This window comes from Wyeomyia smithii, chromosome 2, assembly GCF_029784165.1.
Source record: "Wyeomyia smithii strain HCP4-BCI-WySm-NY-G18 chromosome 2, ASM2978416v1, whole genome shotgun sequence".
NCBI lineage: Eukaryota > Metazoa > Arthropoda > Insecta > Diptera > Culicidae > Wyeomyia > Wyeomyia smithii.
The window spans coordinates 128,125,472-128,149,224 of record NC_073695.1 but is presented as its reverse complement, the minus strand read 5'-3'; the positions used below and the strand labels follow the sequence as shown (position 1 = coordinate 128,149,224).

Sequence of the window (23,753 nt, the reverse complement as noted above, 5' to 3'; positions counted from 1 at the left end):
TTGTTATAATCATTTGATCGGGTTACCCGATCACTCAAAAATATCAGGATTATAACAAACCTTGATTTATTGTTACGATTTTTGAAGTAGAATACTTCTCTCAGGAAGTTCGGCTACATAGAGATGTGAAATGAAAATCTAAAACCGAAAAAAGTGAAAAATATGTCCAATTTCAAATGCTAATAAATCGGTTAGTATTCGATGGATTTCCTTCGTTCTTGCAGCAATAGATTGGAAAATCTTCTAAGATTCTTCCCAAAAGTAGATAATTGTAATTTTATTATTCACACTATTGTACTATTGAAAATAGTCAAGCCTTTTCAAAACGAAAAATTCGACCTCCGATTGGTCGTTATATGATTGCTTCCCAAGCACGGTCGACAGAATCATATACCTTGCAATTTAAAACATGCTATTTGGCCTATAAAAGAGCCTGTTTCAGCCGAAGCCGCTCATAATAGTTCTAGACAGCGACAACAGCAGTCGTCCTCCCTTAGCAGCAGCACTAGCAGTGCAGTGGATACCAGCGATGGCGAAAAGCGGCCACAGCTGTGGCGTAGCAATGGATATAGCGCACTAGTTGCAGCGGATTCCAGCAACGATAGCAGCTGGGCCAGCTGATGCAGGGACAGTGGATACCGATGGCAGCGTATAGCGGCCACAACTGTGACATGGCTATTGATAGCGAACTAGTTGCAGCGGATCTCAGCTTCAAACTGATGTAGTGAGGCACTTTAGTGAAATGCAGTCTCTGTGCGATAGCGGGCACTAGTAAATACATTCAATGAAAAGTTGACTCGTTTTGACAACACATGAGCCGTCTAGTTTTGAGTGTTAAATCAGTTTTTCACTGTTTATTTTATCACAAGGAATACTTTATTCGCACTGTCAGTGATAACGCCAAGATGTGATCGACATCTCATCCGATATTAAAATGAACAACAAATTGCCCTTTTTAGGATGAAATAAAAACTTGATTGAAGAGTTAATATTTTCTAATAAGTTAATTCACATTTTTGAATTTGTAAAAGTTATAAATTTTACTTCATCTCCGTGTCTCAAAACGTACTGAATTATCTCATTCGAAAAAATTTCTTCTCAAAATTTAAAATTTGTCAAGCCCCAACCATGACAAGCAACTAACTATATTATTGAAAATGGTCAATCCTTGTTGAAGCGCAAAATTCGATTGATTTGACTAGTCAACGTTTATTTACTAGAAAAAATGACTGACACGCAAGCAGCCGGGTTATCTTTCTTGTAAAAGTATTCTACTTCAACCTTGCGGTTGTGGCTTTGCACACAACCCGCCTGTTTTTTGTATCAACATGTGTTCTAAACTTGGTCTCGTTAATAGTTAAAATATCAAAATTACTTATTGATTACTATTACGAATTATAGCAAGTTTCATAAGGTTTTTGGCATAAAAAGATCAGAATTAGTTAGAATGTACAATATTTTGCTTATTTAATAACAAATTTTGTTATAAGTATGCTTTTAAAAAACACACTTTCGAACATTCATTGTATGATAACAGAATTTGATATAATTCTGTACTTTTTATCATTCTGGCATATCAAGAATATTACAGGCTTTGTTATTTCTATTAAGTTTAGATATACAGTGCTTTTTCGCTTTTATCAACAGTCGTTTTTATCACTGTTCGCTAAATTCACGCTCGATTTTCTCACGTTTTTTTTTCGTTTATATCACGCTTTTTTTTAAAAAAGGTTAAATCAAGAATAATGCACTTCCAGTAGTAGAAAATGCATTCGAAACATCATTTTCACTTGTGCCTTGTGTCCTTGCATGTGTATAGTTTCATGAACTCAATTTATTTGATCAATTTTCTGAGGCAACCAAGTGTCAAATCTGTTACAAATAATTTGTGTCATAATTTTGAGAAAAATGAACCGTCAAATAGGTATTTCATTGACTTCGAAGCAAAAATTACGTTTTATTCGAGCAGTTGAGAAAAAAAATCTGTTAACAACTCAAATAACCCTACAGTTTGGTCCTCATAGAGCGTGGATTTGAAAAATTATAAAATCTAGCGGTTCCACAATTTTACATAAACAAGCATTAGATTCTACTAGCTATGCCAAAGAATGGGCAGTACAAATCATATTGATATTGCATGTATGATAGGCGGGAGAAAGTTCGCGAAAATGTAATGGAGAAAAACATCATAAACTAACCTTTTCTTGTTTATTCATTTGTATCTTGAACTTATATCCCCTTCAACCATGAAAGTGCATCATTTTACTCAAAATATCATAAATTTCAATTGAATCCAACACAAAAAATTAAATTTTTATCATTTCGCTAAATTCACGGTTGCGTCAAATTTTTTTTGACCGTGATAAAATCGAAAAAGCACTGTATTTGTGTTATACATTTGTTATAATCGTTTGATTGGGTATTATTAAAGATTGTTTTTACAAATTGATTTCATAAATTCGTCGGCGATTTTTTGTTTAAATATTTTTTGACACGGCACGCTACATTTTATGTTTTACTGAGCCAAACACAATTCGTATTAATTTTGGATTAGTAGGAAGAAGAGGAAGACATTTTTTTATTTCTCGCGGCCGACTACGTGTGGGGATTTAAGGTGAGAGGAGGGATGCACAATTTCGACTTTAAACAATTTTATAACTCACTGGTCAACTGATAGAGTAATAATGTTGTGTTTTAGAACGGTTATTCATCTGAAATGTTTATGTAACATAGATGCAGGCTCTTGGCTGCCGTGTCTTCAGCATAGAGTATCTGTATCTTGAATCTGACAAATAGACAGAGCAATTTTAAATTTTAATGTCTGCATTTTTTTAGAAAAACAGTATAACTGTGTCATGTATAGGAGATCACCGCTTCCCAGAATGTCTCTTACGGGAACATTCGGTTGTTTTCCTCGGGTCAAATAAAGTCGGACCTAACACGCTCCATGTCATGGTAGCCATCGCCACAAATGCAGCGACTAGTGTCTATAAATCCTATACGAAAGAGGTGCGTGTTTCGCGTGTAGTGATTGGACATAAGTCTGGACATAGCGCAAATGAAGTCCCGACCCACAGCCAACCCCTTGAACCATGCTTTTGTCGATACCTTAGGAGAAACGGAATGTAGCCACCGTCCCAGTTCATTTGAATTCCATGATGATTGCAATTTATTAAGTGTTTCCTGACCCAAAATGCTATAAAATTCATTATAAGCAATTGGTCTATCATAAATATCGCCATCAGACGCGACCTTAGCTAGAGAGTCAGCCTTTTCATTGTCCGGAATGGAACAATGAGAAGGGACCCACGCTAAGGTAACCCGGTAAATTTTATCTGTTAAAGCGCTTAAAAACTGATGTATTTTTCCTAGGAAATACGGGGTGTGCTTCACAGTCTTCAGCGATCGCAGAGCCTCGATGGCATTGAGACTGTCTGTGAAGATGAAGTAGTGGTCTATGGGCATGGTTTCGATGATCCCAAGAGAGTACTGAATGGCAGCAAGTTCTGCGACTTACACGGAAGCAGGAGCAACGAGTTTGTAGGAGACGGTAAAATTTTCGTGGAAAACACCGAAGCCAGTGAACTCATCTAGAATTCCGTCAGTATAAAACATTTTATTGCAACTAACATGTTTAAACTCGAAAAAAGCTTGGGGTTCTCTTACGGTAGCAATTGATCCGGGATAACAATAATGTCTTCTTTCACGGTGGCGTCGGAAAATTTATCATAGTATTTGATGATGCGACATTTGAAGGAACGAATGAAGAAGGATTGATATCTATTGAGACATGAAGTCAAGATATAGAGTTATGAATCTAGTTTGAGAATGAAAGTCGACCAACCTCTCGAATTTTCAATTACTAATGGATTCATTAATGTGCATCGAATCAGTAGCCGGTAAAAGAGATCCAAAAACGATGTCTCAACGGAACGGACGAAAAAGCATGCGAGATAAATTAAAACCGAATAGAGCGGGTACTCTGTTTAATAGTCTTTGGAAACCAACTACTTACTTTTACTCTACTTTTATGGCGACAGATCGTTAAGATCCTATGCCGAATCCAGAATACGTCTGCCTCGAAGTCGTCGGCCTCTATCCGGTTCTCTGCTAAATATTATCTTTACTGGTCGCTCATCCGCCATCCGTGCTACATGGCCAGCCCACTATAACCTGCCGTGTTTTATTAGCTTGACAATGTCAGCGTGTTTGTATGCTTCGTACATCTCGTGATTCATGCGCCTGCGCCACACCCCGTTCTCTAGTTTGCCTTCGTGTATTGATCGCAGGATTCTACGCTCGAAGACCCCAAGCGCTCGTCGACTGGCCTCCTTTCACGTCCACTATTCATGTCCATAGAGCGCCACCGGGAGAATCAGAGTCCTATAGATTGCAAATTTCGTACAGATCTGTAGGCTGCGGGACCTAAGCTGTCTTCGCAATCCGTAATAAGCCCTATTCGCCACCGCATCCACCTCTTCACCTCGCGGCTCACCTCGTTGTCACATGTCAAGATAAACAAATTCGTCGCCCACTTCGAAAGTGTCCACCGCAGCCCCAACACACGTAGAACTATCACGCTCTCTGCCAGCCACCATGTACTTCGTTTTGGCAGTGTTTATGGTGAGTCCAATTCTCGCAGCTTCCCTTTTGAGAGCCGCAAAGGCCTTCTCGACTGCTCTACGGTTAACAATAACTATATCAATGTCGTCCGCTAAGCCCAGAAGCATGTGAGACTTAGTGATGATGGTGCCGCTCCTCTGCACACCTGCCCTTTGTATTGCCCTTTCAAAGCTATGTTGATCAACAAGTTCGAGAGCTAGTGGCCTTGCTCCAGACCATCCAACATCACAAACGCGTCCGAAAATTCGCCCGCTGTCCTGACGCATGATGAAACCGACGCCGGAACAAGATACGGGAAGGAATTCCGTGGGCGGAATTGAGGAGGGTTATGCCTCTATAATTACTACAGTCGAGCCTATGTCCCTTCTTGATAGGGCATATGAGTCCTTCCAACCAGTCCGTAGGTAGTTGTTCCTCAGACCATACCCTTAGGATAATCTGGTGAATTGCACTACACAAACGCTCGCTTCCAACTTTAAAAAGTTCGGCCGGTAAGCCGTCCTTCCCAGCGGCTTTGTGGTTCCTTAGTTCTTTGCAAGCATTCTTCACCTCGTCCAATGTTGGGAGTCGACAGCTTGTCCGTCCTCCCCTATATCTATCGTGTTCCCCTCAACGACTCTCCTACCTTCCATTCAACACCACTTCAAAATGTTGCTTTCAACGCCTGGCCACCTGCGATTTATCGGTAATCAGGTTACCTTCCCTGTCATTGTACATGGCAGGCACTGGCACGGTCCGGTTTCTGATTCCGTTGATCGTTCTATAGAAGCTCCTCGTGTGAAGCAATTCTCCGCCTCCGCGAGGACGCGATCGTAGTGCTAACGTTTCTTACGGCGATGAAGCCTCTTTTCGGCAGCTCTTGCCTCCCGGTATTTCTCCCGTATCTGACGCGTTACACGATTAGCTACTTCTAACGTGTTGGCGTAGGCTCGGTTCTTCTTCTACGTCACCTCTAGGTACTCAGCATCGAACCACCCACTACGCGTGGTTCCCGTTGTCATGACTTCTCGCGTAGTTTTGCTGACCGCATCATGGATATGCTTCCACTGCTCGTTCATGTCCACTCCAGCTGGTTTACCGATCCGTCTATAAACTTTCCGAGTATACTATGCAGCAACTCCTTCCGCTGATAACCTCTGGATGTCCAGATGTATCTTCCTCGCCGTTCTCGATTTAAATACGTTGGACAACTGGGCGCAAATCTTGCCTACCACGAGATAGTGATCCGAGTCGATGTTTGGCTCTCGAAGGGACCGCAAATCTATGTCGTCTGAAAAGTGCCAGCCGTCAATCAGCGTGTGTTCGATCTGAGAGCAGGCCTCTCCAATAGTGTGTCTTCAGGTGTGCTTCTGAATGTTTAGACGTGCAAAATGCGTACTACAGATGGCCAATTCCCTGGCCGCGGCGAAGTTTACTAACCTCAAGCCGTTGTCGTTGGTGGAAGAGTGAAGGCCTTCCCTACCAATAACGGGACGAAAGAACTCCTCTCGTCCGACTTGTGCGTTCGTATCTCCGATGACGATCTTTATATCGTGCTGTGGGCACTCTCCATACGTTTTCTCAAAGAGCTCATAGAACGCCTCCTTTACGTCGTTGGTTTTATCGTTTGTCGGCGCGTACACGTTGATAAGGCTGTAATTGAAGAACCTGCCCTTAATCCTCAATACGCATAGACGGTCATTAATAGACCTCCACCTAATAACACGCTTCATTTGGTTTCCAAGTGGCACGAAACCGACGCCCCGTTCCGCTTTATCGCCGCCACTGTAGTAGATGTGAAACTTGGAAGAAGTACCCACGGTCGGTTCAACCGCCCGGAATTCACGTTCTCCGGGTTTAGGTCAACACACCTCTTGTATGGCTGCTATCTCCTTTTTTGCCTTCCGTAGCTCTCTGGCCAAGATGCCCGCGCGTGCCGGTTCGAGCAGAGTCCTAACATTCCATGTACCAAGTTTCCAATCGTTGTTCTCTTTCGTTTGCCTAGGTCTATAACGATTGTTCCGATTCGTATCATTCTCTGGATTGTTCGTAGTATGTTTATTTTCAGTATGCTGCCTTACTAGGACTGCGATGCCTAGTCTCGCGACAGGGCTGCCGTCTTAGGTGTAGCTGGCGAGACACCGCATTTCATAGTTCAGCCGTCCGCTTCGGATCAGTCGCTGTTTGAGCTGCCCCTAAGCTGGGGACGCTCAGGCAAGCTGCTCTCCCAGGAGAACAGCTCCCCCATCCCTGTCAGATTTATTCTATAATGTAAGTGTTTCAAGTTTTGTTATTATTTCGCAAGTGAATGTTGTGACAGCAGGATAAAATCTATGCTTTTTTGTGAAATAGGACGTTTTTTTAGTAATTGTGCTTAGTGTTTGCAGTGCCAAAGCACTTTCAACTTGCCGCCAAAACACTTCGTTGAGTCGTTTGTTATTGCTTGCCACTGTGAACTGTGGGAACGAATAACCTATAAAGTGAAATGGAACGTAAACATTGCGGCGAGTGCAAGCAAGAAATTAATGATCTCGAGCCAATGCACTGTGGTTTCTGCAAGGGCTATTTGCATAAAGGAAGCTTTTGCTCAAGGAAAACTTTTACTTTTGTGCACTACATGCAGAAGAGAAATGAACGGCCGCAGCATTCGTTGTTATATTACTGTCACTTAACCTACAACGGTTTCGTCTCCCGAGTCGTCAATTCCGATTGACCTACCGATGCAAGTCCAGCAGCTTTCCAACGTTGTTGAGGCACTAAGTAGAAAAATCGACAGCTTCAGTTGTATGCCATCCCATTCCGTTTGGCCGATACTTAGTACACCAGTTGGGCCAAAACGCAGTATAAAACGCCGCCGGATTGATGATAATCCAAAAGTACAAGCCTAGTCTGGATGGCTATACCTTTCTGGATTAAACCAAATATCTTGAATACCAATATAGTTCACTTACGTGAAATTATGAAGACAAATTGAAAATGACAGAAGCGTTAGTCACCTTTTCGACCGCTAGGTGCGCCACTTCTGATTTTGTTCTACACGACATGCGAAAAAGAGTAACTTTTGACAATAATGTTACCCTAATGGGTACACTGAAAAAATGCACATATTATTGTGAAGTGGACTCGACCGAATATTTTATAATAATAAAGTTCGCCTATGTATGAGGCAATCTATGGGTGGTGTTCCACGGTTTGTACGTTTGTCGACCTCCGATAACATTTTGAGTTGTAAAATGGCGACTTCCGGTGACTGGAAAACTGCCGAAAATGACCAAATACCACCTAATATGGGTGTTTTTTGACCAGAATGATTTCCGGGATTGTTATGATGCACTGAAGCTACAAATCGACCTCAGACAACATTATGAATTGTAAGATGACGACTTCCGGTTAATGGGATACTGCCGCAAGTGACCAAATACCACCCAATATGGGTGTTTCTTCAACCGGACGATTTCCATCCAATATGAGATGCTTCGATACCAGAATACACAGGAGCTAGAATCGACCACAGACACCATTATGAATTCTAAGATGGTGACTTCAGGATTCTGGAAAACAGCCGAAAATGACTAAATAACACCTATTATGGGTGTTTCTTTAACCATAATGACGCTCAGGGGCCAGAAATTGTCTCCAAATGCCATTTTGAAATCCAGGGTGGTGACTTTCGGTTTCTGGAATAGCCTAAAGTGACCAAATACCACCCAATATGAGTGTTTCTTTAACCAGAATGATGCATGGAGCTGAAAATTGACCTCAGACACCATTTTGAATTGTAAGATGACATTTTCTGGGAAACAGCCGAATGCTACTGCATATGAATATTCCCGAAATCGGAATAATGTATAGAAGCCAAGCATTGACCTTGTACACGATCTTGAATTCGAAGATGACCACTTTCAGTTTCTGGCAAACAACGAAAATAACTGAATACCACCCAATATGAGTGTTTCCGGAATAGAGGTGATGTACTAATAGCAAAGTCGAGGATGTTGTCATTCCGATAAAACCAATAATTTCAAACCATATATAAACAAATCGCAAGAATTCAAGGAATTTGGAATGTTAAAAATTATTAAATTAAACACAAAAATAGGTGGGACGAAGTTTGCCGGGTCAGCTAGTAAATACATAAATATGCTGGTTAAAGCAAAGCTGCAAGTAATGAATTAGAAGATTAGAACTCAAGAGCAATGATTTCGGAGGGATAAAAAAAAACAAAAAAAAATACTTTTAAAACGAAGAAAACTAAACATTAAATGATAGTTTTTGCATAACAGTTGTTATCACTAATTATGTTTGTTTTGTTGAATATCTCTTATATACAATATAATAATGCTTTTAAACCAATTACACATTATATGTATCCATGCTTTAATTGGTAAATTGATAGAACATTCAAGTGTTATCTAAGCTAAAAGTTGCACAACAACCATATAGGACTATTGACAACCATTGTGCGGTTTTTCCTTTTACCTTTTCCACGAGGTAATTGAAACATTCATTTAATAGTACACTTCGTGGCCTGATTATTGAGCTTGAGCTTGAAGGCCGCACATTTCGTAGTTGCTTCCCGTGATTGATCTGAGCTAGTGAAGTTACACTGTTTACCATTTACACGTCGTGGCCTGATTATTTGAATATTTCTTCTTTTTGCCTCGATAAGCTACATCTATTATATTACCAATATTTAATTCCCGGAATGGCGTTAGTTTTACATACAAACAATATACGCACGAAATCTGCAACATATTTTTTACATACAAACAATATACGTACACGCAAAACTTTTTCTTATTACTTTAGAAACAATAGCGCAAAATTGCCTTTTAGGTAACAAATCCATTACTTAAAAGGCAATAAAATTCTTCACCAGTCGAGTAACAACACATACTGTCATATATTTAGCACGTGTTACGGGAGTACGACTATCTAATAATGGTCGTTTCAACTACATGCGAAATTTTCTCTGTCGAAAAATGCTCCTTTTCCGTCTCAAGTAAAAAAAAAATCACACAGAGTCGCATATGTTGCGTATGTGAGGCCTCTGCTAGGCTGAATGCCAACGCGAGCGATCGGGCGAAATTCTTTCCGTAGGTAAATAAACAGCCGTAAATAGAGCTGTTCATTAACCTACGCCCCATCGATCGTGTTGGCGTTCAGCCTGGCAAAGGCTTTACAAGTTTCTTCAATCTCCAAAGTTAAGACTTCCTTTAGGAGAAAGTCGAAAACATATATTTTTAATCGGAGCTGAGCTCCTTCTTTATTTGATGCTTAGTAAGAACTGATTTACAATTGATTCTTAACCTACGAAGAAACCTCGCGTTGTGATTAGCTCCGTCTAGAACAAAGGGGGTGTTTGTATGCATGCTGATAGCTAATCGATGGTGTTATGCTTACGTTGCATTTCCTGTAGATATCGTTTGGGTGGTCTGGGAAAGACTGTTGTGGTTTCCGGAATGGTCTCAACTCGTCTGGTGAAATTGCGATAACGTTTTTGCTTGTTGCTAACTCCAATTCATCCGGTGTGCGTGTACTAGTTCGCTCGTGGCATGCATACGGAGTAGCGAAAAAATATGACAAGAGCTGCCAAGCAGCATTTTCCCCGTCATAGAGTATGCAAACGTTGATGATTTCAAAGACTTGAAATGCGCCTTTAAATGATATCACGATCTGTAGACTGCGTTAGAGAAAAACAAAAACATTTGCTTTCTTGCAAGCTATCTACAGCACATAATCATTGGTTCATGGAAACTCATTTGGACCTGTTTGGAAATACAAAACTTGTGTCCATCCAGAACAATATTCGCAACTTCGGCAACTCTGGTCAGACAGTATTACATATTTCCATTTCAAGTAAATACTAGGGGACGAAACGAAAGTGTTTTTAATTAGATACTTGAGGTTGACGGTTGAGATTGTGATTATGTGTGGATGAAGGGGAAAAATGAACCAGATCGTTGCATCAATACAAATGCAGCAAGTGAAGTCTTGTGTTACGGCATTAGATTTAAGTTACAAGTTAAGTTAGTATACACGTACAAAATTCAAACGCATTACCCTATGTGAATACAAAAATCTTCCTATCACAAAAACGACTAGTCAAAGCTAGGCTGAACAGGAAACATCCCTCGTTATCGCTCTCGTTACCAGTCTCTTTAACGAGATCAATAGATCTCTCCTTGCGCAACGTTCAGCAGCTATGGAGTAGAAGGAAGTCATAGTCAAACAATATAACAACGTTCAAAGATAAAATACATACCTTTTGCAACTACGAAATCTCGTCTTTCCTGTATCGTGGTCAGTCATACAGAACAATAAATTGAATTTCGGAAAGACCAACTCGTGGTCTATTAAAAAACACTGTTTCACGAATCAGCACAAATTCCGGAACATAAATTTGGTGCTGAAACCCGGGACTTGTTCGTTTGCTGATTCATCGCTGGCGTAACACTTTGGAGGTTAGCGGCTGGTCAACTCGGCCAATCATCACTACAGGAGTGGATTGGAATATACTCAACAAGGCTCTTGACGCCCATTTCGGATCAGTCACAGGAACCAATACTTCGCCACACGTGGAACGCATTGAATAATTTTGGAGGATTTTGGACGTAAAACCGAGCGTAGTAGGACACGTGGTAACAGGTTAGCCAAGTGAGCACAGGTAAACTCCCAACTACAATTCAGGTGAGTGCCTATATTTATATCACTGAATAAAGAAGAGTGAATGTTGGCTAAAGTACCAGCCGGCGCAGTTAAAACTCGTAAAGGTTGCCGTACTATGAAAGGGGATACAAAGAAGGTTAAGCGGCTTTTGGTGCGCCGCAGTAACATCATTGGTTCGGCTAAATTGATAAAGGAGTATGACGCTAATTTCGTGTTCGAGCGAGACTTTCCGCAAATCAAATTTCGCATTGAAAAGCTTGATTCACTTTGGGACGAATTTAATGAAATCCAAGCTGAAATCGAATGTGAACACGAGATCAGTGACGAGCTCGCTGATGAGCGTGTTGAGTTTGAAACAATATATTTCGAGTTAAAAGGATCCCTGTCGAATAAGCTAGCAGCAGTTACAGATGTATCCTCCCCCCTACCAACCTCGCCTACTGCTCCACCTACTCAAACGTTCGGTGTCCGATTGCCTGAGATCAAAATCCCAGGATTCAAGGGCGACTTTGATGAATGGATGAATTTCCATGACTTGTTCAATACTCTCATACACAGTAACACTCAGTTGTCGCCAATACAAAAATTTCAATACTTGAAGGCTGTTTTGAAGGGAGATGCTCTTCGTTTGGTACAGTCACTGGCTGTGAGTTCAGCCAATTATATGATTGCATGGGATTTGCTCAGAAAACGATTCGATAACAAACATTATCTGATCAAACAAAATCTATCTGCACTTCTCTCCTCTCCATCTCTCAAAAGAGAGTCTTCGTCTGCACTGCGTTCGAAAAACATCTTAGCATGTTAAACAAATTAGGAGACCCACAGGATCATTGGAACTCCTTTTTGGTTGAGCTATTGAGCAGTCGGCTCGATGCTGTGTCGCAAAAGGAGTGGGAAAATCATTTGGATGATGATTCTCGACCAACCAATAATGATTTGATCAAATTTACACACAAACGCTTTCGAATTCTCCAATCACTAACGCTCTCCCAGTCGTCAAATGCTAGCGGTAAGCCAGAACCAAAGTATCATCGAATAAATGTATCATCTCATCCTGTCATAGCAAATGAAGATGCTAAAGCGTGTGCAGCTTGCCACAGAGGCACACACGCTCTCAGTGGCTGTGAGAGTTTCGTCAAGCTCTCGCCAAAATTACGTTTCAACTTGGTGAAGAGGCACGGGTTCTGCTTGAACTGCTTAAAACCGTCACATTTATTGAAAGATTGTACCTCTGCTGGATCATGTCGAAAATGCAACAAACGTCATAATACCATGTTGCATTTAAACACGTCTGCCGCGCTGACTGTTCAAGTAGCTGATAGCACAACTAGCACTAATACCCTTGCTCAAACTCGATCATCCTCACAATCGGCTGCGGTCGTCGAGTCGTCGTTGTCGGTAGATCTGTGCATTGTCGATCAAGCGCACAGCATCCCTCGGTTAATGGGACGCGATCGCTCGTCGTCGGGGGGCCATAATAAATCGATTTCGTTCATTCCGTCGTCGCCGGAACCGTCAGGCTCGGCTCATGGTTCTTCACACACTACTAGCTATCTAGTCATGAGTATGAAAAAGACTAACACAACTGTCTTTATGTTGACAGTCTATGTCAAGGTTCGTGATATCAATGGAACCTATATTCTCGCTCATGCTCTACTAGACTCTGCATCTGAGCGCAATTTCGTAACCGAATATCTCGCACAAAGGCTACGGTTCAAGCGCACAGTATCGGAAATTGATGTATATGGAATTGGAAATAGTATTCAACGTGTAACCCAGTCGGTTACGATCAATCTTGCTTCGAGAGTGAACCAATTCAACGCAAATATCGAATTTTTAATCCTTCCCAGTGTGACGAGAATTCTGCCGTCTGTTGATGTGGATGTTTCTAAGTGGGAAATCCCGAAGGAACTGCCGTTGGCCGATCCAACCTTCCATCTCGCTCACGGTATAGACATGATAATTGGTATCCAGTGGTTTTTCTCGTTATTGGAAAACGATCAAATTAGTCTTGGGCCACAACTACCTATTCTACACAAAACAGTGTTTGGCTACGCTGTTGCTGGTGATCACACACAGCGTAATCCGATTAGAACGGCAGTCTGCAATGCTGCAATGACGGTCGACAAATTAACGGCAGCCGTGCAAAGGTTTTGGGAAGTAGAAAGTTTTGACGGAGGAAAATCATTTTCACTGGATGAGCAATGCTGTGAGAACCATTTTCGCAAGACTCACTCAAGAGCACCTGACGGTCGATATGTCGTTCGATTGCCGATTCATGAGGAATTGTTATCGACTATGGGTGAGTCGTTACCGATCGCTGAAAGAAGATTTCATTTACTCGAGAGAAAGCTATCGGCTAGCACTCAGCTTCATTCAGATTACCACCAATTCATGTCTGAATATCAAGCGTTGGGACACATGGAGGAAGTGTCACCGAACCTCTCATTGCTGCATTTTTACCTCCCACACCATGCAATTTTGCGACCGGACAGTAAAACAACTAAAATTAGAGTTGTTTTTGATGGATCTTGTCGATCATCAAATCGCCTATCGCGGCATGACTTATGCTACGTAGGCCCTACAGTACAACCTACACTCCTCTCCATAATTCTCAATTTTCGATTACCAAAATATGTCATCACAGCTGACATCGAAAAAATGTACAGGCAAATTGTTGTACATCAGCAGGACCGACCGTTGCAACAGATTATCTGGAGGAATAATCCAACGGATCGTTTACAAACCTATCAACTCAGAACTGTGACGTATAGCACCGCCTGCGCTCCATTCCTGGCCACACGAGTTCTGAATCAACTTGCAGACGACGAAACAGATAACTACCCTCTAGCCTCGCGCTTTTTATGTGGATGATTGTTTGACCGGAGATGACGACAAGGATCGGCTTAGTGAAACATGTAAACAGCTTAATGATCTGCTTCATGCAGGAGGTTTTGTACTACGAAAATGGAGCTCCAGCGATCCCGAAATTCTAAGGCACATTCCCGAGACACTCCATGACCAACAAGACAATCTCGAAATTGACAAATCATGCATCGTGAAAACACTTGGCTTACTGTGGCATCCGCAATCTTATTGTTTTGGTTTCAAAGTTCCTGTACTGACTGATTCGAATCCAGTTACTAAACGCATTGTGCTATTCGAAATGTCCCGCTTGTTTGATCCGATGGGACTTGTCGGGGCAGTCATTGTCTCTGTGAAAATCTTCTTGCAATCACTATGGTTAAACAAATTCGAGTGGGATGAACAGCTTCCACAAGCCTTTCAGACGTGGTGGAAAATGTTTCGAGAGGAAATGCAGGAGCTGAGCAATCTTCGAATCCCTCGACATGTAATGTTAACCGGTTATACTGATCTTCAACTGCACTGTTTTTTTAGTTGCTTCCGATAGAGCATACGGATGCTGCATTTATGTTACATCACCAAATCGCGATGGAACTATCACAACGAATCTTCTCATGTCAAAGTCAAAAGTTTGTCCTCCCGACAAGCTTACGATACCTCGTCTAGAACTGTGCGGAGCGGTCATGGCATCAAAGCTAGCTGACTGTATACGAAGCTCTACTAATGTTCAGTGCCCCATCACCTTTTGGACGGACTCAAGCATTGTTTTGCATTGGCTAGCCACATCATCCGCACCGTGGTAGGTTTTCGTTAGCAATAGAATTGCTGAAATACACCGCTTGACAAGAGGCTCTATGTGGCGTCATGTTCCAACTGAAATGAACCCTGCAGACCATATTTCTCGTGGAGTACTCCCATCTCGCATAATTAACGAAGAACTCTGGTGGCACGGTCCTTCTTATCTAAACAACGATTCAAGCTGTTGGCCACAAAACATTGTGGAGCTTTCGCCGTTGCATTTACAAGCTCGAGAGAAAGAAAGCAAAGAGATCATATCACTTGTCGTCGTTTCTCAGCCTTCAATGCTTTCATTTGTTGCTGCTCATTCAACTCTAGTCCCATTACAACGCAAGATTGCTTGGATACTAAGATTTATACACAATTGTCGCACCAAGCCTCGTTTGCAAGGTCCCCTTTCGCCAGCTGAGCTGGATAACTCTCTGAATTTACTTGTCAAGCAAGCGCAAGAAGAATGTTTTGCCGCTGAAATCCGCTTCTTGAAACTGCATAATGGACCATCAAATTAGAACTTCAATTTCAAATCGCACTTGAAAACTCGGAACCCCTTTCTAGATGAGCAGGGCCTACTAAGGCTGTATGGCCGCCTGTGTAATAATGAAATTCCGTTCGACACTCGATATCCAATCGTTCTACCACAGAATCATCACCTAACTACCTTGATTGCCACCAACGTGCACATTAAAACACTCCACTCTGGCCCAAAACTGCTATTGTCTATACTGCGTCAAAAATTCTGGCCTGTTAGAGGCAGAGATTTAGCACGAAAAATTGTAAAGAAGTGCTTGATATGTTTTCATTGCAAGCCATCGAGTATCACTCAAATTATTGGACCGCTACCAGCAGCTAGAGTGACTCCGTCGCGCGCGTTTCTGAAGTCCGGCGTGGACTATTGTGGGCCATTTTACGTCCGTCCGCCCAGTCGCCGTGGAACGTCGGTTAAAATATTCGACGCGATTTTCGTGTGCATGGCCTCCAAAGCGGTCCATATCGAAATGGTATACGGTTTATCGTCGGCGTCGTTCAATAACGTTCTTAGGCGGTTCACCTCGCGTCGCGGGCGAGTACTAGATTTGTACTGCGATAATGCTCGCACGTTTGCCGGAGCCAACGGGCTTCTTCAGGAGCATAAACAACAATTTGACGAAATGCATTCTTCACATCCCACGGGCAGCTTCTGCAGCGAGACTGGCATACGATTTCACTTCAACCCAGCCCGATCGCCCCACTTCGGGGGATTGTGGGAGTCAGCTGTCAAAATCTACAAACATCACTTGTACCGCATTATGAGGGACACGCAATTAACCATCGATGATTTCAACACCCTTACGACACAAATCGAAGGAATGATGAATTCGCGACCCCTCACACCGTTATCTTCGGATCCTGCTGACGTCGTCGCATTGACTCCAGGACACTTTCTTGTGGGAGAACCCTTATACTCAATTCCAGAACCAGATTTGAGCGACATTTCACTTAATCGCTTAAATTCTTTTCAGAAGATGCAACAAAAGGTTCAACAGTTTTGGAAGGTTTGGTCTCGTGACTACATTGGACAGCTTCAAAACAGACAACGTTGGCCTATGGTGCAACCAGACATCAAGGTGGGAACACTCGTCTTGCTGAAAAAGGACTCCACTTCTCCTATGCGATGGAATCTCGCACGAGTCGATCAGACATTTCCTGGGCGTGACGGCCACGTGAGAGTGGTTGATGTTCGGACTTCAAACGGCGTTTATCGACGGGCGGTCACCGAAATCTGCCCACTCCCAATAGATGATGAACCAGCACAACAACCGCAATCTGAGACGTCACAATCTTCACCACCAATGTAACCAGCTTGAAGCAACTATTGGAAATCCTTTGGCTGAATAATTTTGAAAGTACCTTTCAACGTGGCCCGGCATGTTACGGCATTAGATTTAAGTTACAAGTTAAGTTGGTATACACGTACAAAATTCAAACGCATTACCCTATGTGAATACAAAAATCTTCCTATCACAAAAACGACAAGTCTAAGCTAGGCTGAACAGGAAACATCCCTCGTTATCGCTCTCGTTATTAGTCTCTTTAACGAGATCAATAGATCTCTCCTTGCGCTACGTTCAGCAGCTATGGAGTAGAAGGAAGTCTAAGGAGTAGGGTATAGAGTCAGTCGCAATTAAACGCTCAAAGATAGAATACATACCTTTTGCAACTACGAAATCTCGTTTTTCGTGTATCGTGGTCAGTCATACTGAACAATAAATTGAATTCCGGAAAGACCAACTCGTGGTCTATTAAAAAACATTGTTTTTTAATAACGGACCCTCGGACGAATCAGCACAAATTCCGGAATATCTTGCTAACACATGCATTGCGGTGCTTGGTTGTATGTTTCTCTTACAGAAACACATACAAGCGTGTGGCCGTCATAATTTTTATTACTTTTTGTTTATTACTTTTTGTGTATAATGCGCAGCCATAAGACATAAAAAGTAATAAAAAATTGCCCTAAAGTAATAAAATGTTCCCCGTTTGCGTTGGGTGTACGAAATCTGCAACAAGTAATTCTTTTCACATGATTTGAGGTGTTTTCTGTGAAAGTATGAAATTGAGTCAACTAAATCTAAAATTGAGTAAATTCAGTTTCGTTTGTGAGAATGTCGTTCACCCGCTCACAGAAATTCAACAACAATGCACAGTGGTACAGTAAGGAAATGTAGGCGGACATGAGTTTTTCGATGCGATTTTGTGGTTTTAGAGTAATTTTTTTCTTAGAACTTGTTTCTTATATTTAGTCTATTTTTTATGTGCAAATGAAAATTAGGGTGGTCCTAGAATCGAATAAATGAAAAAACTAACTTTTTTATTTGCAGAAATAATTGTATACATTCATCGGCACAGTTGTAGATCAATTAATTTTAGGCAACTTTCGGTATTTCTTCACAATGTTTATACAATATTTGTTCTTTCAAATGATACCAAAAAATATTATTTATGTTTGCCCTAAACGGAGACATCAATATTTTGAAAGGGCCTATTTTTAAAATAGAAATAGTGAAAACTCTTCATCTGTACAGTATATCGACAATGTTTTTTCGTCGAAATTGGCGTATTTTTGATTAAAGTTACCGAAGAAAACTTTGTTTTTGAATTTGAATTGAAAACATAGATCGAAAGACTGTTTTTGGAAACCATATTTAATGTCTGCAAAAAAGTTTTTTTACAAAGTTACTTAGAATCAGTTGATTATTATTATTATTATTATTATTATTTATTGAATAATTCATCCGACAGTAGTCTTAATGAATAAATACTAAACTATATGGTTGGGAAAAGCCACCTTGAAAGGCCGTGAATGCAACCATTCAAGCTGGCATAAAAACTCAACATCTTTTGCAAATAATACATGGCAACAGTACAAGTATAAAATAACATACATTATATAAAATTCATAACATACAAGACATGACTAAAAATTAAAATTTGCGTAGTATCGATTGAAGAGCACGGCCATTCGGCGAACAGGTTCATTCTGGCCGTAGTTCGTGCGGTGCGAATTCGTTTGCAATAGGCTCTGGCTTCGACGAGGACGAATGGGACAATACAACTGCAGCAACGTCAAGATGGCTGGACAATCATACCGGCTAGTCAAAATATTGTGAGTCATTCTGGCAATTATCTCCTTGCAGCGCTGCTCGAGAGGGGCATATTCCAATCAACAAGCAGAGGCTTTCGTAAGGTGGCAAATGATCTGGATCTCTCCATGGCAAAGTACGGCAGATCCTTCTAACAAAATGTTTTTGTATGCGCTCAATTCGCTGACTCCAAAATTCATAATGCGGGTCCCAAACAACGCAAGCAGTTTCCAGAATAGAGCGTACTAATGAACAATAGAGAGCTCGCATGGTGCCATAATCAGCAAACTCATTTCCAATTCTGAATATCAAACCAAGTTGACGATTAGCTTTGGAGATAATCATCGACAAATGCTGCCTGAATGTTAGTTGAGTGTCTAACAAAACACCCAAATCGGTGACGACATTGGTACGTTGTATACATGTACCGGCAATGTGGTAATTGAACAAGAGAGGCTGTTTCTTGCGCTGGAAACTGATCACGGTACACTTCGGAATGCTTAGCATCATATAGTTGCGATGGCACCAGTCATTAAAAAGTTCAATCAGCGATTGAAGCCTACAGCAATCTTCAGCAGTCTCGATAAGTTTAAAAATTTTCGTATCATCTGCGTACAATAAACGTGTGCCAGGTGGTAAAACTTTTGTAACGTCATTAATGAACAGCGAAAAAAGTAGCGGTCCCAGGATGCTACCCTGTGGGATCCCTGAACTGTTACTAAACCAGGTAGATCGCGATGTGCCCAACTCAACGGCAATCTTACGATTCCGCAAGTACGAGTCTAGCCATGCCACCATTCCAGTTGCAGTTCCGAGTTTGTCGCACTTGGTACAAAGTAGGCCGTGATCAACACGATCGAAGGCAGCTTTGAGGTCCGTATAGACAGCGTCGATCTGAAGGCCCCGATCCATGCCGCGAAGGCAAAATGATGTGAACTCTAATAAATTTGTTGAAACAGATCTACCAGGAAAAAATCCGTGCTGCGCAGTAGAAATGTAGTTTTTCAAGCTAAACATAAGATGATGATGAATAATGGCTTCAAACACTTTGGAGCAGGCACACAAACATGAAACTCCACGATAATTTCCCACATTACGTTTATCACCTTTCTTAAATACTGGAAACATAAGCGATTCTTTCCAGCTGCAGGGAAATTGATGTCGTTGCAAAGAAAGATTTAAAATAGTGGTAAGCGGTGATACCAGACTATCAGTACATTTTTTCAGAAGAACGGCAGGAATTCCATCGGGACCAGGAGAGTAAGATTGTTTTAAGTTACAGATGGCTTTAGCTACTTCTCCGATTGTAACCGTGAAGATTTCGGCATCGAACACATCGCTCGGAACATGAGCCAAAGCTGCGGCAATGTCGTTAGGTGAAGCACACTCCGTGTTAAAAACGCTGGCGAAGTGTTCGGCGAACAAATCACATTTTCTGTTGTTCGATGAAGCTTCACTGTCCAGCAAAAACATACTGGATGGTAATCCTTCATCCTTACGCTTCGAGTTAATGAACTTCCAGAAGCTTTGTGGATTTAAACGTAAGTTGTGTTCCGTTTTGCGCACGAACCTTGTGTACAGAATTCTATTCAATGCTTTATAGGAACGACTGGCAGAAATAAACCGGATCCGATTGATAGGGTTTCTATTCTTTTGATATGCGCGCAAAGCTGACTTTCGAGTGCGGTTAAGCTTAGTAAGATGCCTGTTTCCCCAAACAGGCTTACAACGAGGACGAACTTTTGGAATATGCTGATTTATAAGTTCCTGAACTATTTGAGTGAATTCTGACACGGCATCATCCAAGTTTTGACATTGATTGAAAAATGACCAATCAATATCACTCAAAGCAGAATTGATTGCATCAAAATTCTCACGCCGAAAATCAAAACTGGAAGGATCAAACTCGTCTATGAACTGAGTTTTGATAGCTCTGTTGAAAGTAACCATCAAAGGAGGATGATGAACGTCAATGTTACATAAGTGATCAGGTGCAATAGTGACTGAGCATGCTGGCAAAGCATGCGAGTTTGCGAAAACTAGATCGAGAAATCGGCCATTCTGGTTGCAAACAGAATTAATTTGTTGCATGCAGTAAAATGCCATACCGTCTAATAAATGGGTGCTACCGGCATTAACAGAAGAGCGCGAAGCGTCAACAACGAGATGATTAGCCTCCGTCTTCATCGACCAGGAAAGACCAGCACGGTTAAAATCTCCGAAGATAAGAAGATCGTCGTTAATCCTAGTCGAGTTGACAGCTTTTTCGATTGATGAAATATGCCGATCAATTATCTCAACTTCATTTCGCAAGTTAGGAGGAATGTAAATAGTGCCGATCACAATGTTCAATTCACCGTTATTAATTGTTACCCACAGCTGCTCAAGCGAGTCATCCATAGCTTCAATCAATAGTGCCGACGCCAACGATCGTCGCACAGCAACGATTACTCCTCCACCTCTTGCCTTGGTGCTATTAGTCGAGCAACGATCGATCCGGTACACGGTATAATCAATGCCGAACAGTTGGGAAGATGGAATTTGAGAATCTAGCCAGGATTCGGTGATAATGATGCAGTCGTAAAGCGAATTGGACACTTCCAAAGCAAAATTGGTTACTTTGCTGCGTAGACCATGCACGTTCTGATAGTAGCAGAGTAAAGATGAAAGGACAGTGTCGCACGGAGAGTCGCATTGTTGCCGGTCAGCTCGCATGCCACTATTGTCCGAAGATAAAACAGTCCTGGCTGTCTGCTGCTCACCAGCGTAATCGTCCAGTGGAAGAGCTCGTCGGGGAGGGGTCGTAGACACAGGCGTCAGGTGGGGCATCATTTCGCACTGTGCAGTGCGATTAGTCATTGGGCTATGGGGAATAAATTGTGCATAAATTTTTTGAATGTTGGGAAAATGCAAAGATTTACCTGGACTGGGGGCCGGCTGGCCCCCAAGCTCCCTCGGAGGTTGAGAAATCAGTTTGAAGGCGTCAGATGAGGACTCACAGCATGCTGAGGTTAACGTGCGTATAAACTTCGACGATCTCGGTTTCCAAAAATCCACGGATGTATTGCGTTCCTCAAACAGCCGAAAATAAATTCCCTTTGGCCAGTTGGTAGCATCAAGAGCAACATCTTTTAGTTGCAAGTCAATTCCGACTTTAAAGGACACAAAAGCAAACGATTTTATATCGGCATCTTTCTTAATCAGCTTTCTGACAACTGGTTGTGCGCCAGGTACGCATTCTCGGACAAGAGCCGATATTTCATCTTCAGAAACGTGCGGAGCAATGCGCGAAAGGTAGATCCAACACTTAGCCGCTGGCTGCGGAACAGTTTCGACCAATTTAGGAAAATTTTCGGTTGACTTAGTACCACTAATCAAGTCAGCAAATCCACTAGATCTTTTAGGGGTCAAGTTCGGAGAAATAATCCTAGGACGCTTAGAGCTACGACTAGCCGATGAAATCGCAGGTGCAGTATTGGCGAGATACTTGTCACATAACGACCCGAAAAATGCATTAATCTGGCCAAGTTCAGTTTTAACTTCGTTCAAGCAGCAGGTGATTGAATTAGCTAAAGATGACGAAACATCAGTAGCAGACTCCGATGAATTACGCTCCCTCAAATTCTGAACGGATATCATGCATTCGGTGCAGAACCAAAGCAAGTTGGTTTGACCATTGACAAAATCTAAATTCGATCGTGCCCATCCGAAGCATTTCATGTGGGCAACGCGCTCGCATAATCAAATTTGATCAAATTAAGGTTTGTAATAGGTTGCGAGCATTCGTAGCAATTTTTATCCATCATAGCAGTAGCTTTCTGTCGCTCGGACGGCATAAATGGAGGCGTTTGGCGTACACGGCGCTTGCAGGCGATGGCGATGACAAAAAGGCGATGCTTGCAGTTGTTACTCACAGATGTCGCTTCGGCGGAAAAAAGCAATGAACGAAGCAGTTGAAGCGAAGATAGACTCGGATTTAACTAGAAAACACTTCTTCTGAATTTGCACAAAAAAAGTTAATAGAAAAACTATGAATTCACTATAACCACGACGACGGATATCACGATAGCCGACAGGGTTACTTTGGTGAAATTTCAATTACAAAATCGAGCAAAAAAGCGAAATAAAACACGAACTCAAAAATAGTCACTCGATCGTTACACAGGCAAGGTTGCCAAAAACAACAAGTTTGCCAAAGAATGTTTACAATTATTTATGCAAATAAAAACAAGTTAGTTTGTTTTTATCTCGTTGATTTTAGGACCACCCTAATTTTCATTTGCACATAAATAGAGGACTACGAACATGTGCAGAAAAGATTTCTACGATTTGCGCTACGAGATCTACCTTGGCGGGATCCCGTAAATCTTCCGCCGTCTACTCGACTTAGAGACACTAGAACGACGAAGAAAAATTCACCAGGCTGTATTTATCGCCAAGATAAATAATAACGAAATTGACTCCCCAAGATCGCTGTCTATTTTGAACTTTCGGGCTTCTCAACGAACTCTTCGCTTCACTGGATTGTTGCAACGAAACTTCCATCGTACTACATTTGGGTGCAACGAACCTTTGACAGCATGTATTCGAACCTTCTCTGTTGTGGAAAACTTCTTCGACTTTGGAGAACCATCACTTATGTTTAAACGAATACTAAACAACACCTCGCTCTTTTAAATTTGACCAACATTGAATCAGACTTTTGTCAGTTAACCCTCTCCCGCTCACGAGGTTTTTCATGATTTACAAATACTTTCCGGGTCAATTTAGGCAAAATACTTTGCAGGGTAGTTGAAATCACTGTAAAACATTGTATTTTGAAGAAAAAAGCGAATTTTGAAATGGTGCTTCAGAGCACCTATGAGCACAGCAGGGACATTTTTAAAAACACGAAAAAAAAGTTTTTTGCTACTTTTTGAACTATTTACTATATACTATAGAAAAGAATGAAAACAACGTAGTTTTCGAAAAAAAACTTAGTTTATATTTATTTGATGATTTATTTTTTATTGAGTAAGGAATTTTCTAGGCTACACAATTAGCTCTCACTGCATCGATGAAAGGACGAATTTTGAAGAGCTTGTCATATCCGAGCTCTCCTCTTTTCATCATCTCTGAGTTGTCATGTACCTAGATTTTGGCTTGCAGCTTTTCCCAGAAATGGTAAGTTTTCGTTTTTGGTCCGCTTTCAATGCG

The 23,753-nt window shown here is 41.6% G+C and overlaps 1 protein-coding gene across 1 annotated transcript in view; it reads right to left on the bottom strand.

Moving 5' to 3' along the window:
• LOC129719885 (cell adhesion molecule Dscam2-like) overlaps window positions 1-23,753 on the bottom strand; it is a 414,602-nt gene that overhangs the window by 344,725 nt on the left and 46,124 nt on the right. The window lies entirely within an intron of this gene.